Raw genomic sequence first — 22,546 nt, forward strand, 5'->3', positions numbered from 1 at the left:
TCCAGATCCAACCCACAAGGATCTAAAAACAAAGAAAAATCAATCAGGTATTAAGAAAAAAGGCTTTTAATTAAAGAAAAGAAAGCTAAAAGAAAACTCTCTGGGAGAGATTAGCATACCAGCTACTCTCACAGACAAAAGATTCAAAACACAGAGGATGTACCCCTGGGCAAAAACTTAGTACATCAATGAAAATATCCAAATAACCAATTTGATTCTACCTCTAATTGCACAAGACAGGTTACAAAGAAATAAACATAAACCTATTTATTCCTTTCTAAAACTAACTGCTCTGATAAGAGGCTGGTTCCTTGATCTTTTTCACTCCAGCTGAAACTGAAAACTAAACAAAGGAAAAAGCCCTCCTTCTTTTTGAAACATCTTGTTCCTCCATTGGTTCCTCTTGTCAGGTGTCAGCTAGGCTAGGTGAACTTCTTAACCCTTTTCAGGTAAAAGAGGCATTAACTCTTAACTGTCTGTTTATAACAATATATAATTTTTACTGATAGTATTGATGTTTATCATTAAGCATTTTTTTATTTTTATCAGTTTAAATTTTCTCATTTAAAGGAAATTATTGAGGGGTCAGACAATAGTTATTTAATGATAGTACATGTTGAGATTCAAAAAGTTAAAACTTGAGAACTATGAAAGCACAACATTTCAACATGATGTCAAAATATGCAGAGTCAATATCCTTAAATCAAACACTCATAAGTTCTCAAGCAGCATTTTTCTCACTTTGCCTCTCTGGAAATATTGAAGAAAATATTTGTTCACTGGTTTGTGTGTGTATGCTGAAATCAACATTTCCCAAAATTTACTGATACAAATCTAATCCTTCCAAGACTACTTATAGAGGTAGCAAGGGAAAGAGCATTGCATAGGCAAGACAAGACCGTAATAGTGAACTATTAGTTTAGTTTTCCTAAAAGAATAAAGCTGTTGTCTGCATTGTGCATAATTTTCATTCAGATGTTGCACGTGAACAAGGAATAGTAACCAGAGTGTTTTTTTTTTTAAATCTTGAAGTCCTTGATCTATATTCTTCTCTCCATTATACCAGTTTTATGCCACCATAGTTCCACTGACTTCAGTGGGCTTACACCACTGCAAAACTGGTACAATGAGGTGGACAGATTCACTCTATCTTTACTCAGGCAAAACTCACGATGGAGGAAATTCTGATCTCGGGGATGAAGCCAAAATAACTCCAATGACTTCAGCTTTACTCTGGTGTTATTGAGATCCCAGTCTGGCCCAACTAGAGTCTTGCTTGATTAAATACTTATAAGTAACTCAAAATTTGGCTCCTAAATAGGCTTGTTCAGCAATTTATAACTATAAATCAATACATCAGCTGCAGGTATTCCAAACCCAGATGTCTTCTCTCACAAACCTTGGAGAAAGGCAAAAATCCTACCCAGAAATACAGACGTGGACACAATACATGGTGTGAATATTCCTCTCATTCACAACAGGCATCTGACCCCAAAGCATCTCAAAGGTGGTAAGAAAAATAAGCCACTGCAGTGCTTTGGCCTCACCCTAGGAGAAGGCAGGCTCTGTGTAGATTTTGCAGATCTGCCACTTTTTCACCAAAGATAGGTAATAATAATATTGGGAGTGTTCTGAGGGCAATACAAATAAATACTCTCATGTAGAAGAATTGACATCAGCCCTACACATTCCTCAAATATCACAGTAATGGTTATATGTAGCTGAGACAGAAGGTTCAAGACAGTGGGGCAACAGACTATATACATGAATAAAGAGATAGATCATGCAAGTGCCTCAGCACCAAGAACCCAGCAGATTTCCGATGGATTCCCAAGTTTCCATTTCAGTGCTGGGGAGCTGGTTGTGCCAGGGGTTTGTAGACAGCCCCCATCCTCGCTCTGTCCATTGCCAATTCTCAGCCCAGAGAATTTGTGGGAACTGATGCCTTGGCCTTCAAAGTGGTTTGTTCTCATTGTCAAACTCACATCAAGTTCCTTATTTTGTGACATCACTATACACAGTGCACCATCTAAACTGGGACATAAAGGTGTTGTGTTTATGTGTGAGAGCCAGTGAGCGTGTGTCTATGATTGTTTTTGTGCTGGGGAAAGTGTGTTTGGTGCATTTAGGCTGGTGAGTTAGAGTGAGTGTTTGCATGTTGGATAGTGTATGTGTGCCTGCTTGTGTGAAGTGTGAATGAGCATCATGGTGTGTGTGTGCGTGCATCAGTTTGTGGAAGATACCTCATGGATGCTTGTGTGTTTGCCTGTGTGTTTAAATGGCAACTATTGAACACAATAAAAGCTACCTTCCTCCTTTCTTATTGCTCATAATCTAGCACATCAAATTTCCTATGATATGCAGGAGGCAAAATCCAAATAGAGCTGGGTGAATAATAGATTTTTCATTTCACTGGCAATTGTGAAAAATAAGAAAAAAAATAATTGTGGATCAAACTGAAAATGCTATTTTTCTAAATTTCAGCTGAATCAAAAATGATTTTGTTTCAGATTTCATTTTGACAAAATCTAAACATTATTTTTTCAAAGTTGACCATGTTTCAAAGTAAAATTAAGGAAAAAAATAAATGAAAAGTTTTTTTGTACTGGAAAATCAGAATGTTTCATTCCCAAAAGGGCAATTGTTTTACACTTCAACTGACAATGCCACTTTTTTAACCTCTGACCAGCGCAAACTACTGTGGTCCCTTTTAAGAATGGACTTAATTCTTCTCTCACACTGATATAAATCCTGATTATTTCTATTGATCTACTTTAGTGTCAGTGAATTTACTCCAAATTTATATCAGTCTAAACTAGGAGCTGAACTTTTCTCTGGCAGCTTGATCAACATGCCCATTTTTTTAAACTGTTTATTTAGGAAGATTTAACAAGTTTACAAATCCTTGCCATGTAAATATCAGAAACAAAACAATCATTACAACAGAGAACTTTGGTTCAAAGAGACATCAGACAGCAATATAGTCACCAGATCTTTCTATTTAACAGGGTGCTACCATAGTGTAGAATGAACATCATTAGAACTCCTATGTCATTTCTGGTGATTTTATTAAAGTGAGTGACATTTCTGTATTCACATATTAACAGACCAGGTATGTCTAACAAATGTTCATATGCAAAGCAGTTGGACAGTGTGCTGGGATTCTTTTTTTTGATTTATTTTTTTACAGGTGAATATACTTTGAGCACTGAATAAGAGGTAACCAAATATCTAAGTATCTATCTGTCCTCTGTTTATTTTGTTGAATTTGTAATGATCCATTTACAGCAGTTGACGAGAAGTTGAGAGGATGGGGGGGGGCGGAGCCAAGGGTAAAAAAAAACATGGGGAAATAGTTTTACTTTGTGTAATGACCCATCCACTCCCAGTCTTTATTCAAGCCTAATTTAATGATATCCATTTTGCAAATTAATTCCAATTCAGCAGTCTGTCATTGGAGTCTGTTTTTGAAGGGTTTTTGTTGTTGTTGTTGTAATATTGCAACTTTTAGGTCTGTAATCGAGTGACCAGGGAGACTGAAGTGTCTCTGACTGGTTTTTGAATGTTATAATTCTTGACATCTGATTGGGGTCCATTTATTCTTTTACATAGAGACTGTCTGGTTTGGCCAATGTACATGGCAGAGGGACATTGCTGGCACATGATGGCATAGATCACATTGGTAGATGTTGTAACTATTCCAACTACTCCAAGTTGTAACTCTTATCCCCATTTTAGGGATGACAACTGAGGAATGGAGCGATGAAGGGATTGAACAGAGTCTGAAGAATAGTTGGGATCAGATCTCAGGACATCTTGAACTTTAGCTTTTGATTAATTAATTAATTAATTAATTATCTGATATAAGAGGCCCATTATATTAGGTAAGACACAGTCTCCACCTCAGGGACAGTCAAAGGGTGAGAGGGAAAAGACAGTTCCAACAATTGACTTTCCCAAAATAACACAGCAGGTCAGTGGCAGGGGTAGGAATTGATGCCAGGTGTCTGGAGTACATTCCTCTGTGCCTGCAGTGTTTGCCTCACAATCTTTCTTCTAGATCCTGCTAAATCATTGTAATTGTGATTATTTTAGTTTCTGGAAACTTTTCAGGGAAGTAGAGGGCAAGAGAAATTAATTGTTGCCTCTGGGCTGTTGAGGGCTCCAGGCAGTGAATCTCACAAGCCCTTAGAAAACAGACATGGATAAATCATCTTCCTGCAGCACCAGCCTTTTTGACACACAGCTCATCTGCAGACAGCACAGATCTCAGTGTATTTCCAGCAGCTCAGCCTCGGTGCAGTGTGGGAACAGACTCTCATAGTACAGTGATAAGATCATTAGATAGAGAGATTGGTGTCTAGAGCAGTGTGCAAAGGGCTTGAGAGAGAGGGGGAGACCAATTGCAGGGTGTAGCTGGAGGAGAAAAGACATCTCAGTCTGGGAAGATTCCACATTGACCAGCACCATATGATTGCTCTTGCCATTAAATATATTTGGGAGTTACACAGTGGCACTTTAAGGATGAAATTGTAAGTGACAATACTTTTTTTTTTCATAGTTTCACTCTTAGCTCAATTTGGGCATGGGAAACTGAGGCAGTCCAAAGAACTTACCTTAGGAAAGAGAGAGCAGAAAATCTGTGCCTCAGTTTCCTTCTATTGGGAGTAGGGAAATTGATGAAATTAACACACATATTTTTTATAGTGGATTAAGGAGTTTACATTAAAGTCATCCAAAAATGGTGACAAACACTATCAGCTCATTGATACCTTTCTCTCTGTATACATTAGTTTGTTGTTACTGCTGTTTGTCTGTCTCTTTGTACTTTTCTCTCTCAATTACTTTGTTTTTACTTCTCTAGCTGTTAGTTTTTTAGTTCTGTGTTTCTCTCACACTCTATCTGTTCTTTTCTTACTTGTGACTCTCTATTAGTTTGTTGATCTATCTATCTATCAATTTGTGTCTAGTTCTTAGATTATTGTTACTTCTGTCTATTAAATTGCAGCAAGGGCAGTTGATTCAGGTGGGTTAGCGTAGTGGTGACTAGGAGCCTGGACTCCTGGGTTCTATCCCCAGTTCTGGAAACAGATTGGGGTCTAGTGGGTAAGACAAGCAGGGACAGAGGCCACCTGAGTTTTATGTGTGGTTCTGGGCGGAAATTCAGTCCAAGTTGGAGAGGAGAGGAATCATAACTGGGGGTTCTATTTCTGTGTATCATAAGGACTCTGGGGTAGGCACCCCTCATAACTTGAAGCTGAGTGGTTAGGTCCTTAACCATACACCAGATGAGTGTTATGCTTTATTTTTATCACTGTGTCATATGTTCAGATCTTCAGGTGAGTGACCCAAGTACCACGCTGGAGAATCATTCTCACTAGCATTCGTTAGCCCAGTGACTCTCCATTTTCACTCGCAGCAGTCATTGCTGATGGCAATGGAGAGTCACTGGGACAGAGGATGAGATACAGTCTGAGGCAGTGGTTAGAGGAGGGGACTGGGAGTCATGACACATCACTTGTGTTCCCAACTCTGGGAGGGAGTTGAGTCCAGTGGGTAGAGCCAGAACTCCTGGCCTGTATTTCCAGCTCCGAGAGGAGTGTTGGATTTACTTGGGTTCTCTTCCAAGCTCATGGGAGGGGGTTCTGTTGAGTGGTTAGAGAAGCTGGAGGGGAGCCGGTATATCTGTGTCTCACAGCAAATGTGAAAATCTCGCTAGAACAGGGGATGGGGCATCAGAGCTCCTAAACTGTATTCCTAACTCGAGATTACTGTGTAATTATGACTGGGTTGGGTTACCTCCATGTGAGATGCTGCTGCAGTTTAGAGCAGTATAAAGTAGGAGTAATTCCATGGCATGCAGTGAAATTACCCCACATTTGCAGCAGTGCCCCTGACAGCAGAATCTTTCCAGGCAGATCCCCAATTCCCCTCGGTAAACTGAGGATAGTAACATTTATACACGGTTATCCAGAGTTCACCCACCTCTGGGTGACAGAGCTATACAAATACTTCGAAAGCAATTGTTTCTATTTTTCCTCTCCATCACCCTAGTGTAAATTAGGAGTAACTGCACTTGAGTCAGTGGGGCTGTTTTCCCCATCCTCATTCCCATATTACACCAATCTTCAAAAGCTAAGGGTCTGACTCAAGGAAATTAAGGTGGTTTTCACAAAAAGAAAGTTATTTTTACTGATCTAATGCTGTCCCTTGCTCTTCCCTCCCTCCGCAGGCATCAAACAATGTCCTGAGAAAGAAAATGTCCAGCCGAACTACAGTGACCGAGTTCCTTCTCCTGGGATTCTCTGACATTTGGAAGCTGCAGATTTTGCACTTTGTGGTGTTTCTACTGATTTACCTGGCAGCCCTGGTGGGGAATCTTCTTACCTTCATGGTTATAGTCTTCGACCACCACCTTCACACCTCCATGTACTTCTTCCTGATGAATCTGTCTGTCCTAGACCTTGGCTCCATCTCTGTGAATGTCCTCAAATCCATGGCCAACTCCTTCATCAACACCAAGTCCATGTCCTATGCTGGATGTGTTGCCCAAGTCTTTTTCCTTCTCTTCTTGTTGGGAGCAGATTTTTCTCTTCTCACCATCATGGCGTGTGACCGATATGTCGCCATCTGCCAACCACTGCACTATGAGACAATAATGAACAGCAGAGGTTGTGTCCAAATGGCAGCTGGTGCCTGGATCAGTGGGATTCTCTACTCTGTGCTACACACTGGGAACACATTTGCATTGACCTTCTGTGAACGCAACATGGTGGATCAGTTCTTCTGTGAAATCCCCCAGCTACTGAAGCTCACCTGCTCTGACTCATATCTGACTGAAGTTAGGGTTATTGCTTTTAGTATATGTTTGTTCTTAGGCTGCTTATTTTTATCACTATGTCATATGTTCAGATCTTCAAATCCGTGTTGAGAATCCCCTCTGAGCAAGGCCGGCATAAAGCCTTCTCCACCTGGCTCCCTCACCTCATTGTGGTCTCCTTGTTTGTTTTCATTTTTAGCTTTGCCTACCTGAAACCCACCTCCAGCTCCCCATCTGCTCTGGATCTTGAGATGGCTGTTCTCTATTCTGTATTGCTGCCAATCATGAATCCAATAATCTACAGCATGAGGAACAAGGAGATCAAAGTGGCCCTGAGGAGACTGACTGGGTGTAGGTAATTCACCAAGAATTAATTTCTGTCTTTATCTAATAAAAGTTTGCTTATTTAGCATCTGTTCATTTAATGTCAGTGATTTCCATGACCAAACAGCTTGCACACAAACAGGTCTGATTCTGATCTCAGTTGCACCAATGGAAATCCAGATTAACTCTGCTGATGTCACTGCTGCTGGGGAGATTTACACCAGTAGAAAACCTGGCCCAGTTGTTGAGTTAAATTTGTGTAAATTGTGTGTGTAAAAGGAATCAGACTTTCATTCCGTGTCAAAACAATAACTGTTACACTGTTTGGTCACTTGCACCTATTCCATGACCAGTGAAAACAATGATGGGAGTTGTTTTGTTTGTCTGTATAAATCAGGAATGGCTTCATTGGAATCAGAGGAGTCAGACTGGTATAAGACTAGGGTAGGTGAGAGAAGACATTTGGTGTAGATCCTCAGTACATCAGTGTAGTTCCATTGATTTTGGTGGCCCTAAAGCGATTTGCAACATCTGTGGATCTGAGCTACTGCTTCCAATGGAGCTGTATATCCATTGCCACCAGCTGGTGACTTGACCCATTGTCTTATAAAACCACCATTCATGGCCTAACCATTACAGGGGGACAAGAAGACAGGCTATGTCAGCCTGGCTTACATGTACATTTGGACATGTGAGTGAAGGAGAGACTGGCTAGAAATTACAGGTAGGTTTCTAACCATCAGTGGAGCAAGGTTCTGGAGCAGCCTCTAAATAGAAGTTGTGGGGGGCAAGTGAACAAATTCATTTGTAGAGAGAGCTGGACACAAGTCTGAGTGAGATTGTATGATGGGGCTGCTTGTGATGGTAGAGGACAGGGCTCAGCAACCCTGGGTCTCTTTTGCAGCGTATGTCTTATGTTTCTAAAAGTTCATGCTTCAAGGTTTTGTCTGGATACTGGCAGGGGTCAGGAAGGGATTCTCCCCCGCAGTGTTTTCTGGGAGGGTTTTTTTTTAATTTCTGAAGCATCAGGGCAGCCCTAACTGGAGATGGAACATTGGGTGGGATGTGCCAGGGCTCTGAGGTGGCACTGATCCATTATCTCTCTCTTGGGTGGTTGGCTGGCTGGTTCTTGCCCACATGATCAGGGTCTAACTGATCATCATGTGATGGTCAGGAAGGACTTTTCCCTCCAGTCAGATTGGCAAGGACCTTGGGCAGGGTTCGCTTTCCTCTCCAACATGTGGTGCGGATAACTTGCCATGATTTTCTGCGTGTATCTAAATCATTTCCCTGCCATTGTGGGGGCCTCAGGCACTGGTGCACCTCAATCTCTCCTATTATCTGCTGGTTGCACAGAACTGTCTAATATCCTGAGGGCTGCAACACTTTGGTCTAATTTCAGTTGTTGGGTTTGGTGTGTGGGTGGTGTTGGAGTACAGCAGATCAGACTGGATGATCTGGTCATCCCTTCTGGCCTTGAATTCTATGACTGTGACTTTATGTATGTGCAGGGATGGGGGAGAGGAGAAGGGGCCACACAGAGAATATACACGAGTAGAGTCCATAGCTTTGCATTAGTACAACTGTCTGTGAGGCACTGTCCTGCCCTGAGGGAGGTGACTCCAGCTCAGATGGAGCCCTTGACCCGTGTAGTTGTGCAGTGTCGCTGTATAAACCCCACCCAAGGGCAGGGATGTGGGGCTGGCTGGAGGCAGGGTGGTGTGGGGTTTGAGGGAGGAAGGGCAGGGGGTGTGCAGCAGGGGCTGTCTGAGGACAGGGGGTGTGAGGCCGGATGGAGGCAGGGCAGGAGTGTGGGATTGGCTGAAGACAGGGGTTGTGGGCCAGGCTGCGGGGAGGACGTGTGGGGTTGGATGGAGACAGGAGCTGTGGGGCTGGCTGCGGGCAGGGCAGAGGGTGCAGCAGGGGCTGGCTGCTGGCAGAGCAGGGGGTGTGGGGCTGGCTGTGGGCAGGGCAGGGGGGAACAACTCCCTGGATGGGACAAAGGTCTCTGCAAATCCCCCTGCTGGTAAGTGCAGGCCCAGCCCTGCTGCAGAGCTCAGGGGAGTGGGGGTGGGGCTGAGCAGGGGTGGAGCCTGCAGCAGAGCTGGAACAGCAGGGAGCAGTGCAGAGCCCCCGGCTGGACACAATTATAAAAAGAAAGCAACTTAGTATACACTAAAGGCAATAGCTCCAGTTTCACTGAGATATGAGTCACAGCAAGTAGGTTTGAGGAGCTGGGGGATTTCACAGAAGAACTGACCCATTTAATTGTCTCCACAGAAGATTATTGCAAACGTGTTTCCAGTTTGCAGTTCAGAGAACCCCACGGATCCAGGTACTGGCTGCCATTTGGACACAAGGTCTCCTATTCTTGATCTCCTTGAAGTCCACCTGTTCTAAATGTCAGGATAGATAGGTTTTGCTTGCTTGGTTCAGCTGTCGTCCTGAATTTAAAGGCACTAGTCTGCAAAACAAATTCTGCGGGGTATCAGCTTTCCTGCTTACTCAGTTTTACTATTTGGCAGCTACCTCTCTGAAACAGAAATAAGAATGGATGCAATAGGTGTGTGGGTTTGAAATTATTGTATTATTGACAATATTTGCGTTATCTAAGCTTTCTTAAAGCTCTGTTTTCAATTAAGGGTGGTCATAAATTTTCTGCTTATCTTGTTTTCAAAGGAAAATTGTGTTCTCAATTAAGCAAATTTTCACAGAACATCTCAGGTATCCTCAAATACTGTGATAGACCCAGGCCAGTTGGGAACAGCAGAGTAGTCCTGTTGGTATTTAGGGAGTGGACGGGTCCATCTACGGTTAAAGGATCTCCCCACAGCCTAAGGGGAGGATCCACAGGTCCATGATACCAAATAATTGTGGGGGACAACCAATGAAATAACAGGAACGGGAATGAGGTCACAGGGCTAAATGAAGGGAACCTGATGGGGGCACAGAGCAGAGAACCCTGAACAATGCCCACTGCTCCTAGAAGGCATCAAGGGAGCCAGTGGACACTGCCCAGAGGAACTCTGCCTGGATGCGTGAACGGACAGAGGAGTGGAAATAGGCCCCACAGTTGTAGGAAATCCGGTTTGCCAACCTCCTCTCCCTGGTGTTGTAAATGGCCATTTTGACCAGAACTAGGAGGAGGTTGACAAGGATGTCATGTGACTTTGTGCGTAGATGAACAAGTGAGGGGAAAAATGCAACCAAAAACATAATAATATATCCAAGAGGAGCCAGAATAGGGGCTGCAACAGCAGAGGAGTCCTATTGGCATCCAGCGGGGGTGGGCGGGCGAAGCCCGCCCACTTCTAAAGGGCCTCCCCCCAGCCTAAGGGGAGGACCCACAGGTCTGGGACACCAAATAATTACGGGGGACAACTAATGAAAAAAACAGAATCGGGAGTGAGGTCATAGGGCTAAACGAAGGGAACCCGATGGGGACACCGAGCAGAGAACCCCGGACAACGCCCACTGCTCCTCGAAGGCGTCAAGGGAGCCAGTGGGCGCCGCCCAGAGGAACTCTGCCCGGATGCGTGAGCAGACGGAGGAACGGAAATAGGCCCCACAGTTGTAGGAAATCCGGTTTGCCAACCTCCTCTCCCTGGTGTTGTAAATGGCCATTTTGACCAGAACTAGGAGGAGGTTGACAAGGATGTCATGTGACTTTGTGCGTAGATGAACAAGTGAGGGGAGAAGTGCAACCAAAAACATAATAATATATCCAAGAGGAGCCAGAATAGGGGCTGCAACAGCAGAGGAGTAGAAGGGAGATATACTGACCACTGGAGGAGCAGTTTTCTGTTCCCTGAGTGACCAGAGCAGGGGCTGCTCCAGGCCAATGAGAACACCTGACTCCAATTAACCTGCTAAGAGTCAGGTGAGGCAGTTAAGCACCTGACTTTAATTAAGGCCCCTCTGATGCTATAAAAGGGCTCACTCCAGTCATGCCATGGGGAGCCAGAGGAGAGGAAGTGTGTGTGTGAGGAACTGGGAGCAAGAGGTATGCAAGAAGCTGAGAGTGAGTAGGGATACTGGTGGAGGACTGAGAAATACAATTGTTATCAGACATCAGGAGAAAGGTCCAGTGGTGAGGATAAAGAAGGTGTTGGGAGGAGGCTATGGGGAAGTAGCCCAGGGAATTGTAGCTGTCATGCAACTGTACCAGGAGGCGCTCTAGACAGCTGCAGTCCCCAGGGGCCTGGGCTGGAACTCAGAGTAGAGGACAGGCACGGGTTCCCCCCAAACCTCCCAACTCCTGATCAAGCAGAGGAGGAATTGACCTGGACTGTGGCTTCTGCCAAAGCGGAAGGTCTCTGGACTGTTTCTTGACCCACAGGGTGAATCTGCGAGGCAAGCAAATCTGCCAACAAGCACAGGACCCACCAAGGTAGAGGAGGAACTTTGTCACCATACATAGCAGAACTGAAAACCCATTTTTTGGGGGGGTGGATTTAGGCAGAGAAAAAATCAGTTTACTGCACATTTTAGCTGAAAATGTTTGTTTCTCACCTGCCAAAACATGAACAATTGTAGATTTTGGGGAATTCTATGAAAGCCCATTTTTTTTTTGATAAAAAAATGATAGACTCTAGATGTTTGGTTGACCTGATAGCAAAAGTCTTAAAGAGTGCCAAATATAATTTAAATTTATTTTCTTAAATTAGCCCTGTACCTGTGCTTGTCCTATGCTTGAACACTGGGCTTGCTCCCCCCAAAGAATGCCACATTGGTAAATTTAACTACATTCCCTTTTACATCCCCTTCACACTTTCACACAGGAGACCACCTAAACTCTACTTCCCCCTATCCCTCATTAAACCCACAGTCTGCTCTCATATCCCCCCTCGTCACTGACAAGATGACCCCAGGGCCCTGCTACTGACATGACCTACACAATTCTGTATTGAAATGATGCAGACGGGACCCTCAAGGGGCACATGCACCTCCTTCCTTTGGTCACACATGGGTGTGGGGGTGAAACCAGATCTCCCCATATTACAAACACAGTTCTATGGCACTCCTCAACTAATCCCCAAAATTCCTCATATCACAAACACACCACTCTTCTCCCTCCACCATTCAAGTCAGCTACAGCTAACACAATGAATGCAGCTAGAGTTTAATACAGAGAATTCCATGGGGCTATTGTCAGCTCCTGGCGGCAGAGTTAAGATTGTATTGTTACCCGGGGTTCTTTCAACCCAAAGCTCTCGGTAACTTTTACTCTGTGCAAGGAGATGTCAGGATATAAATCAGGGAGACAGCCATCCGACCGATAGATGGCTGGTACAAACAAGACAACACAAGAGTGCTTTCACTTAAAATTAAACTTTACTAGTCTCAGGCACTTACATACATCCGCAACAAGATTAGTAAAACACCTCCAACCCTCAATAATTAACAAAGCTGAGTGTGGCTCTCGAGTGGCACAGTGGCAGCCTGTCTGCTGTTGGGGAACAGAAGATGCATAAGGAGGGAGAGACCAGTCCCGAAGAGTCCCCAAACGAGTCCTCTTATTTATACATTAGTAATAGAATGACATGTCCCTTAAAGAAATCTTGTTAAGTAAGCAGTTTCAATGATCAGGCAAGAGGCTCTTTCTGATTATTGAATAACCAGGTGTGTTTTTTTTCCAGAACTTGCAGCCTTGAGACCTCAATAGACATTCTTGGGGCATATCCTACTCTTTTAAAATGCATGTATCAACAATTTCAACACAATTCTTATAAGGAAGGACTCGGGGTCAAGCTGCCCTTTTTGTGGCACTCAAAACCCCCTCCCCTCCTGCTTTGGTCAAGCTGAGATTGCTGAATGGCCAATTTACAGCTTGCTGACTAGGCTTCCTTTAACAATAAGCCATAGTGGTTTCAAGCACTTTACTGGTTTGCCAAAGTCTCCCTCTAGAGTATGAGCGTGTATATTAACTCTCTATTTCTTGACTTTCCAAAGTATAAATTTTGTTGTACAACACAATATTCTGGAAGGATCTGAACTATCACTGGGAAACCTTAACTCTGTGTTAACAAAAGATTTTGCTTTTTATTTTATTTCATTTTAATTTTTTCTGCCATTTATAGCTAGAATGGTCAATCAATTCTTATCTGATTTACACTGAGGTAAATGTAGAGTAACTCTACTGACGTCAGTGAATTTAGTCTGGATTATTACCACAGTAAGCACAACATTTTGTATAAAAAAGATTGCACATCACATTCCCATGGAGACAATAATGTCATCATTTGATTATATGTGTGAGGAAAGACAGAATGAAACCATGGTGTCAAACCTTAGTCCCAGATTTGGACCTTAGCGTCCAAAATATGGGGGTTAGCATGAAAACCTCCAAGCTTAGTTACCAGCTTGGACCTGGTATTGCTGCCACCACCCAAAAAATTAGAGTGTTTTGGGGCACTCTGGTCCCCCTGAAAAACCTTCCCTGGGGACCCCAAGACCCAAATCCCTTGAGTCTCACAACAAAGGGAAATAATCCTTTTTCCCTTCCCCCCTCCAGGTGCTCCTGGAGAGATACACAGACACAAGCTCTGTGAATCTAAACAGAGGGACTCCCCCTCCCTGTTCCCAGTCCTGGAGAACAGAATTACCGAGAGTTAATCTCTCTTCCCCCCTCACCCAGAGGGTATGCAAAGTCAGGCGAATAAATCTAACACACACAGATCTCCCTCTGACTTCTTCCTCCCACCAATTCCCTGGTGAGCTGCAGACCCAACCCCCTGGAATTTCCCACTAAAGAAAAACTCCAACAGGTCTTAAAAAGAAAGCTTTATATAAAAAGAAAGAAAGAAAAATACATACAAATGGTCTCTCTGTATTAAGGTGACAAATACAGGGTCAATTGCTTAAAAGAATATTAAATAAACAGCCTTATTCAAAAAGAATACAAATCAAAGCACTCCAGCAACTATAGACATGTAAATACCAAAGAAAAGAAACCATATAACTCACTATTTGATCTCTTTGTCATTACAACTTGGAAACAGAAGATTAGAAAACAGAAATCACTTCTCAAAGCTGAGAGAAAAGCAGGCAGACCAACAAAGACTCAGACACAAAATTCCCTCCACCCAGAGTTGAAAAAAATCCTGTTTCCTGATTGGTCCTCTGGTCAGGTGCTTCAGGTGAAAGAGACATTAACCCTTAGCTATCTGTTTATGACACGCCCCCCAAATTGCAGACAGTGGGGAAGCTCACTGGCGGCGATTTCCTTCTAGAACTTTAAAATAAACAGATTAATACAACACATGCACCTTTACATATACCACTAAGTATATAACTAACAGACTTCTACATTTTAAGAACACTTTTTAACTACTGGATTCTGGGAAACTCTCACGGGAGAGTGCATCAGCTACTTTGTTAGAAGCTCCTGTGATGTGCTGAATTTCAAAATGAAAATCCTGGAGAGCTAAACTTCAAAGAAGAAGTTTCTTGTTGTTCCCCTTGGCAGTATGGAGCCACTTTAGTGCAGCATGGTCAGTTTGTAGTTGGAACCGCCGTTCCCAAACATATGGGCGTAGCTTTTCCAGGGCATACACAATGGCATAGCATTCCTTTTTACTGACTGACCAGTGACTTTCCCTTTCAGACAGTTTTTTGCTGAGAAACACGACAGGATGGAAGTTGTGATCTGTTGCTTCCTGCATGAGCACTGCTCCTATACCACGCTCAGATGCATCCGTGGTTACCAGGAATGGCTTGTCAAAATCCGGGGCCCTGAGCACAGGGTCAGACATGAGCGTTGCCTTAAGCTGGGTAAAGGCCTTTTGACACTTATCAGTCCACTTAACTGCATTTGGCTGGGTCTTTTTGGTCAGGTCGGTCAGTGGGGCAGCGATTTGTCTGTAGTGTGGTACAAATCGCCTGTAGTATCCATCCAAGCCTAAGAAGGATTGGACCTGCTTCTTGGACCGTGGGACAGGCCACTTTTGGATAGCATCCACCTTGGCCTGTAGGGGGTTTATGGTTCCTTGACCCACCTGGTGCCCCAGGTAAGTCACTCTGTTTTGGCCTATTTGACACTTTTTGGCCTTAACAGTTAGTCCGGCCTGCCTGATGCGCTTAAAGACCTTTTCCAGGTGTAGTAGGTGTTCGGGCCAGGAGTCTGAAAAAATGGCGACATCATCGAGGTAGGCAACTGCAAATTCTCCCAGTCCTGCTAGTAGACCATCTACCAGCCTCTGGAAGGTGGCGGGTGCATTTCGAAGGCTGAAAGGAAGGACATTGAATTCATACACCCCCGCATGGGTGACGAATGCTGACCTCTCCTTGGCAGGTTCATCTAGCGGTACTTGCCAGTACCCCTTGGTTAAGTCTATTGTAGAGATGAACTGGGCATGTCCCAACTTCTCCAATAGCTCATCGGTGCGTGGCATTGGATAGTTGTCCGAACGAGTTACCGCATTTAGCTTACGGTAGTCCACGCAAAAGCGTATTTCCCCATCTGGTTTGGGTACCAGAACCACTGGAGATGCCCATGCACTGGTAGATGAGCGGATTATACCCATCTGTAGCATGTTCTGGATCTCCCGTTCTATAGCAGCTTGGGCATGAGGAGACACCCGGTAGGGTGGGGTTCTAATGGGGTGAGCACTACCTGTGTCAATGGAGTGGTATGCCCGTTCAGTCCGTCCTGGGGTGGCTGAGAACAATGGGGCGAAGCTAGTGCACAGCTCCTTGATTTGTCACCGCTGCAGACGTTCCAGGGTGGTTGAGAGGTTCACCTCTTCCACGCCACCATCTTTTTTCCTGTTGTAGTAGACACCGTGATGTCTTTAGGAACACCATTCAAGAACTGCTTCATTTGTATGAGGAGGTGCAGTTCTTCCAAGGTTTTAACATTGTGTCCTGATATCCAGGCCTCATAATTTTTCCCAACGTAGTAGGCGTGTTTGGGAAATGACACATCTGGTTTCCACTTTTGGGTTCTGAAACGCCGACGGGCATGATCCGGGGTTATCCCCATTCTGTATCTGACCTTGGTTTGAAAAAGTTTATAGTCATTCCTTTGCTGCTTAGGCATTTCAGCTGCCACCTCTGCTAAAGGTCCACTGAGCTGTGGCCTCAATTCTACCATGTACTGGTCTTCAGGGATGTTGTACCCAAGACAGGCTCTTTCAAAATTTTCCAAGAAGGCCTCGGTGTCATCACCTGCCTTGTAGGTGGGAAATTTCCTGTGCGGTGGAGCAATAATTGGCGCAGGGTTGTTAGGGTTGGCTGGAGCAGGTTGCTTAGCCTTTTCTAATTCCATGGCCTGTCGGTGGGTCTCCCTCTGTTTTTCCAACTCTCATTGGTGGGCTGCATTGTTGGCTTCTTTTTGTTTTTGTAGCCTTTCCATCTCTTGTTTGTGAGTTGCCTCATCTCTGGCCATCTGTGTTCTGAGCAGTTCTATCTGTTTTTTCATGGCTTGAGCTGTACTGCCTCTGGTTTTCGTTACATCTTTTTTTTCTTGTGTTGGGGTGCCCTCTGGTGTTTATCTTCTGAACTGCAGGCTCTGTTGCCTCCTGGGGTCTGCCTAGCAACAGTGCCTTTTCCCTTTTTTTTCTTTTAGCTAATCTTTTCAATGTTAAGTAAACCAGAAAAACCACTTTATTTACATGTATATAGTGCTGGTATTTGCCTCCTAATGGGAGTGCTATTGTGTGACAAAAGACCCTTTGTCACAGCTTAATGGTTTCTTGCTTAATATGCAAGCCACAACTGCCAGAGAGAGCAGAAAAAAAAATTCTCTCTGGTTCCCTTTTAAACCCAAACTGTTTCTCTCTGCTAAAAAGCCCCTAGCAGAGAAAAGAAAAATAAAATATTCCTACTGGCTTCTGGATTCTGTCTATCCTGACGCTGCCACCATGTCAAACCTTAGTCCCAGATTTGGACCTTAGCGTCCAAAATATGGGGGTTAGCATGAAAAACCTCCAAGCTTAGTTACCAGCTTGGACCTGGTACTGCTGCCACCACCCAAAAAATTAGAGTGTTTTGGGGCACTCTGGTCCCCCTGAAAAACCTTCCCTGGGGACCCCAAGACCCAAATCCCTTGAGTCTCACAACAAAGGGAAATAATCCTTTTTCCCTTCCCCCCTCCAGGTGCTCCTGGAGAGATACACAGACACAAGCTCTGTGAATCTAAACAGAGGGACTCCTCCCTCCCTGTTCCCAGTCCTGGAGAACAGAATTACTGAGAGTTAATCTCTCTTTCCCCCCTCACCCAGAGGGTATGCAGAGTCAGGCGAATAAATCTAACACACACAGATCTCCCTCTGACTTCTTCCTCCCACCAATTCCCTGGTGAGCTGCAGACCCAACCCCCTGGAATTTCCTACTAAAGAAAAACTCCAACAGGTCTTAAAAAGAAAGCTTTATATAAAAAGAAAGAAAGAAAAATACATACAAATTGTCTCTCTGTATTAAGGTGACAAATACAGGGTCAATTGCTTAAAAGAATATTAAATAGCCTTATTCAAAAAGAATACAAATCAAAGCACTCCAGCAACTATAGACATGTAAACACCAAAGAAAAGAAACCATATAACTCACTATTTGATCTCTTTGTCCTTACAACTTGGAAACAGAAGATTAGAAAACAGAAATCACTTCTCAAAGCTGAAAGAAAAGCAGGCAGACCAACAAAGACTCAGACACAAAATTCCCTCCACCCAGAGTTGAAAAAAATCCTGTTTCCTGATTGGTCCTCTGGTCAGGTGCTTCAGGTGAAAGAGACATTAACCCTTAGCTATCTGTTTATGACACATGGTCATGAGAGAAATCTGGAAATTTTGTTTTTGGTGAATAATCTCCAGTTAGTCTCTTCTAGGCGCCTTTGATCTCCTTATTCCTTACGCTGCAGATGATCGGACCACACGGCTACAGACTGGGGACCAAGTGGCTAGGCAAGCAGTTCTGCAGAAAAGGACCTAGGGGTTATAGTGGACGAGAAGCTGGATATGAGTCAACAGTGTGCCCTTGTTGCCTAGAAGGCTAACAGATTTTTGGGCTGTATAAGTAGGAGCCTTGCTCGCAGATCGAAGGAGGTGATCGTTCCCCTCTATTTGACATTGGTGAGGCCTCATCTGGAATACTGTGTCCAGTTTTGGGCCCCACATTATAAGAAAGATGTGAAAAACTTGGAAAGAGTCCAGCGGAGGGCAACAAAAATGATTAGAGGGCTGGAGCACATGACATATGAGGAGATGCTGAGGGAACTAGGATTATTTAGTCTGCAGAAGGGAAGAATGAGGGGGGATTTGAAAGCTTCATTCAACTACCTGAAAGGAGATTCCAAAGAGGATGGATCTAGATTGTTCTCAGTGGTAGGCGATGACAGAACAAGGAGTAATGGTCTCAGTTTGCAGTGGGGGAGGTTTAGGCTGGATATTAGGAAACACTATTTCCTAGAAGGGTGGTAAAGCACTAGAATGTGTTACCTAGGCAGGTGGTGGAATCTCCTTCCTTAGAGGTTTTTAAAGTCAGGCTTGACAAAGCCCTGGTTGGGATGATTTAGTTGGGGATTGGCCCTGCTTTGAGCAGAGAGTTGGACTAGATGACGTCCTGATGTCCCTTCCAACCCTGATATTCTATGATTCATCAAAGGAGGCACCACGGAAAAAAGCACACACACCACAAGATTGAGACCTGATGGAGAGTGTCAGGTGTGCATCATGTAAGCAAAAGCAGCCTTGCAAAATAGCAAGGAGATCGCAATGAGGTAAAGAAGACTGATGGAGAAGACTTTATACCAACCCTGCTCACAGAAGGGATTCTCAGAACTGTTTTGAAGATCTGAACATATGACACAATTATAAAACCAAAGCAGCTTAACCCTAAGAATATGTTAAAGTAAATAACCACAGTTTCACCAAGGTACAGGTCAGAACAGGCCAGCTTGAGTACTTGGGGGATTTCCCAGTAGAACTGAGCCACCATGTTGCCTCCACAGAAGGTTAGTGGAAACATGATCCCAGTGTGCAGTGTAGGAAGAATTGCAGTGATCCAGACACTGTCTGCCATTTGGAAAACAAGCTCTCCTGTTCATTATAATCTCATAGTGCAGTGGTTGGCAGGTGGCGATATATCAATCATATGCCATGATGGTGAAAAAAGCAAAGTCAACCACAGTGAAGAAGATGAAGAGAAAGACTTGGGAAATTAATCCACCATAAGAAATTGAGCTGGTGTGTAGTAGGGATTTGGCCACAGAATTGGGAACAGTGAGGGAGATGGATCCAAGGTCCAAGATGGACAGATTCATCAGGAAGAAATATCTGGGGGTGTGAAGGTGGTGGTCAAGCACTACAAGGATGATAAAAAGGAGATTCCCTTTCAGTGCTATCAGATAAAGCCCTAGAAACACCACAAAGTGTAAAATCTGCAGCTCCTGAACATCAGAGAATCCCAGGAGGAGGAACTCGGTCACGGTGGTTCAGTTGGACATTTTCTTCCTCAGCACATTATGTCTTGCCTGTGGAGGGCAGGAGAAGGGCACTGCTCAGGATTAGAGTGACAGAGGAAATTATCCTGATTCTCTTTCTCTAATATACTCTAAAATAATTTGGCGTGTTTAGCCGAGCAAAAGACCGGCTGAGAGGAGATGTGGTCACTTTCTATAAATAGATCAGGGAGATAAACACTAGGGAAGGAGAAGAGCTATTAATGCTAAAGGACAATGCTGGTACAGGACTAATGCGGATAAGCTGGCCATGAGTAAATTTAGGCTGGAGATGCGAAGAAGGTTTGTCCCCCAGCAGAAGAGGGCTGAACAAGGGCTGACAGTTATTCCTTAAAAAAGAACAAAACAAACAAACAAAAAAAACCCAACAATCTTTAGATACTACTTTTCAAAATAAAATGCAAATAAAATATGTATATATATATATAGTGACAGACCCAGGCCACTGGGGTGCAGGAGTCTGGTAGAGGGCAAATACACTGGTCACTGGGTGAGTAGTTTTCTGTTCCCTGAGTGACCAGAGCAGGGACTGCACTAGAGTAGTCAAGAACTTGCTAGAACCAATTAAGGCAGACAGGCTGATTAGAACGCCTGCAGCCAATCAAGGCAGGCTAATCAGGGCACCTGGGTTTAAGAAGGACCTCACTCCAGTCAGGTGGGGGGGAGGAGCCAGAGGAGAGGAAGTGTGTGTGAGGAGCTGGGAGCAAGAGGCACAAGGAGCTGAGAGTGAGAGGGTGTGCTGCTGGAGGACTAAGGAGTACAAGTGTTATCAAACACCAGGAGGAAGGTCCTATGATGAGGATAAAGAAGGTGTTTGGAGGAGGCCTTGGGGAAGTAGCTGTCACACAGCTGTTACAAGAGGCACTATAGAAAGCTGCAAATCCATATATAATTTTGACTGATAATATTGATGTTTATTATTAAGCATTTTTTTATTTTTATCAGTTTAAATTTCACAGTTACATGAGATTATGAAGGGAGTCAGACAAAAGTTATTTAATGATAGTACATGTTGAGATTCAAAAAGTTAAAACTTGAGAACTATGAAAGCACGACGTTTCAACATGACATGAAAATATGCAAAGTCAATATCCTTAAATCAAAAGCTCATAAGTTCTCAAACAGCATTTTTCTTACTTTATCTCACTGGAAATGTTGATTGTTGAAGGAAATATTTTTTCACTGGTTTGTGTGTGTATGGTGAAATCAACATTTGCCAATATTTACTGATAAAAATCTGATTCTTCCTAGACTAATTATAGAGGTAGCAACAGAAGGAGCATTGCATAGGCAAGACAAGACCATAACAGTGAACTATTAGTTTAGTTTTCCTAAAAGATTAAATCTGTTGTCTGTATTGTGCATAATTCTCCTTCAAATGTTGCACATGAATAAAGAATAGTAACCAGAGTGTGTGAGTGTTTTTTTTTTCAATCTTGAAGTCCTTGATCTATATTGTCCTCTCCATTATACCAGTTTTATGCCACCATAACTCCACTGATTTCAGTGGGGTTACACCACTGCCAAACTGGGACAATGGGGTGGACAGGCAAAACTCACAGTGGAGGAAGTTCTGATCTGGGGGGATGAAGCCAAAATAATTCCAATGACTTCAGCTTTACTCTGGTGTTATTAAGATCCAAGTTTGGCCCAACCAGAGTCTTCCTTGATTAAACACTTATAAGTAACTCAAAATTTGGCTCCTAAATAGGCTTGTTCCGCAATTTATAACTATAGATCAATACATCAGCTGCCTATATTCCAAACCCAGTTGTCTTCTCTCACATACCTTGGAGAAAGGTAAAAGTGCTACCCAGAAATATGGACCTGGACACAGCACATGGTGTGAATATTCCTCTCATTCACAACAGGAACCTGACTCCACAGCATCTCAAAGGTGGTAAGAAAAATAAGCCACCACACTGCTTTGGCCTCACTCTAGGAGAAGGCAGGCCCTGTGCAGATTTTGCAGAGCTGCCACTTTTTCACCAAAGATAGATCGTAATAATAATATTGGGTGTATTCCAGTGGCAATACAAATAAATACAATCATGTAGGAGAAATGACATTAGCCCTACACATTCCTCAAATATCACAGTGATGGATATATGTAGTTGAGACAGAAGGTTCAAGACAGTGGGGCAACAGACTATGTACAAGAATAAAGAGATAGGTCATGCAAGTGCCTCAGCACCAAAAAGCCAGCAGATTTCTGATGGGTTCCCATGTTTCCATTTCAGTGCTGGGGAGCTGGTTGTGCAAGGGGTTTGTAGACACACCCCCCCGACACACACTCTGTGCATTGCCAATTCTCAGCCCAGAGAATTTGTGGAAACTGATGCCAAACTCAGTTCTGGTTCCTTGTTTTGTAACATCACTATACACAGTACACCATCTAAACTGGGACATAAAGGTGTTGTGTTTGTGTGTGAGAGCCAGTGAGCGTGTCTCTATGGTTGTTTTTGTGCTGGGGGAAAGACTGTATTTGGTGCATTTAGGCTGGTGTGTTAGAGTGAGTGTTTGCATGTTTGATAGTGTATGTGTGCCTGGTTGTGTGAAGTATGAGTGAGCATCATGGTGCATGTGTGTGCATCAGTCTATGGAAGATACTGCATGAATGCTTGTGTGAGTGTTTGCCTATGTGTTTAAATGGCAACTATTAAACACAATAAAAGTTACCTTCCCCCTTCCTTATTGCTCGTAATCTAGCACATCAAATTCCCCATGATATGCTGGAGGAAAATCCAAATAGAGCTGGGCGAATAATAGATTTTTCATTTCACTGGCAACTGTGAAAAATCAGAAAAAAAATAGTTGTGGGTCAAACTGAAAATGCTATTTTTCCAAATTTCAGGTGAATCAAAAAGTCAAAAACAATTTTGTTTCAGGTTTCATTTTGACAAAATCTAAACATTTTCTTTCAATGTTGACCATGTTTCAAAGTA

The 22,546-nt window shown here is 43.5% G+C and overlaps 1 protein-coding gene, 1 long non-coding RNA gene and 1 pseudogene across 2 annotated transcripts in view; 2 read left to right on the forward strand and 1 right to left on the reverse strand.

Moving 5' to 3' along the window:
- Positions 1-22,546, forward strand: part of LOC127032480 (olfactory receptor 12D1-like) — a 411,893-nt gene that overhangs the window by 102,335 nt on the left and 287,012 nt on the right. The window lies entirely within an intron of this gene.
- Positions 6,260-7,179, forward strand: LOC127032580 (olfactory receptor 14A16-like; annotated as a pseudogene).
- Positions 13,913-17,773, reverse strand: LOC127032625 (uncharacterized). Its single transcript, XR_007768844.1, has 2 exons — positions 17,689-17,773; positions 13,913-14,109 (listed from the first exon to the last, which is right to left on the reverse strand). It is a non-coding gene; the product is annotated as an uncharacterized LOC127032625 (long non-coding RNA).

This window comes from Gopherus flavomarginatus, chromosome 12 (assembly GCF_025201925.1).
Source record: "Gopherus flavomarginatus isolate rGopFla2 chromosome 12, rGopFla2.mat.asm, whole genome shotgun sequence".
NCBI lineage: Eukaryota > Metazoa > Chordata > Testudines > Testudinidae > Gopherus > Gopherus flavomarginatus.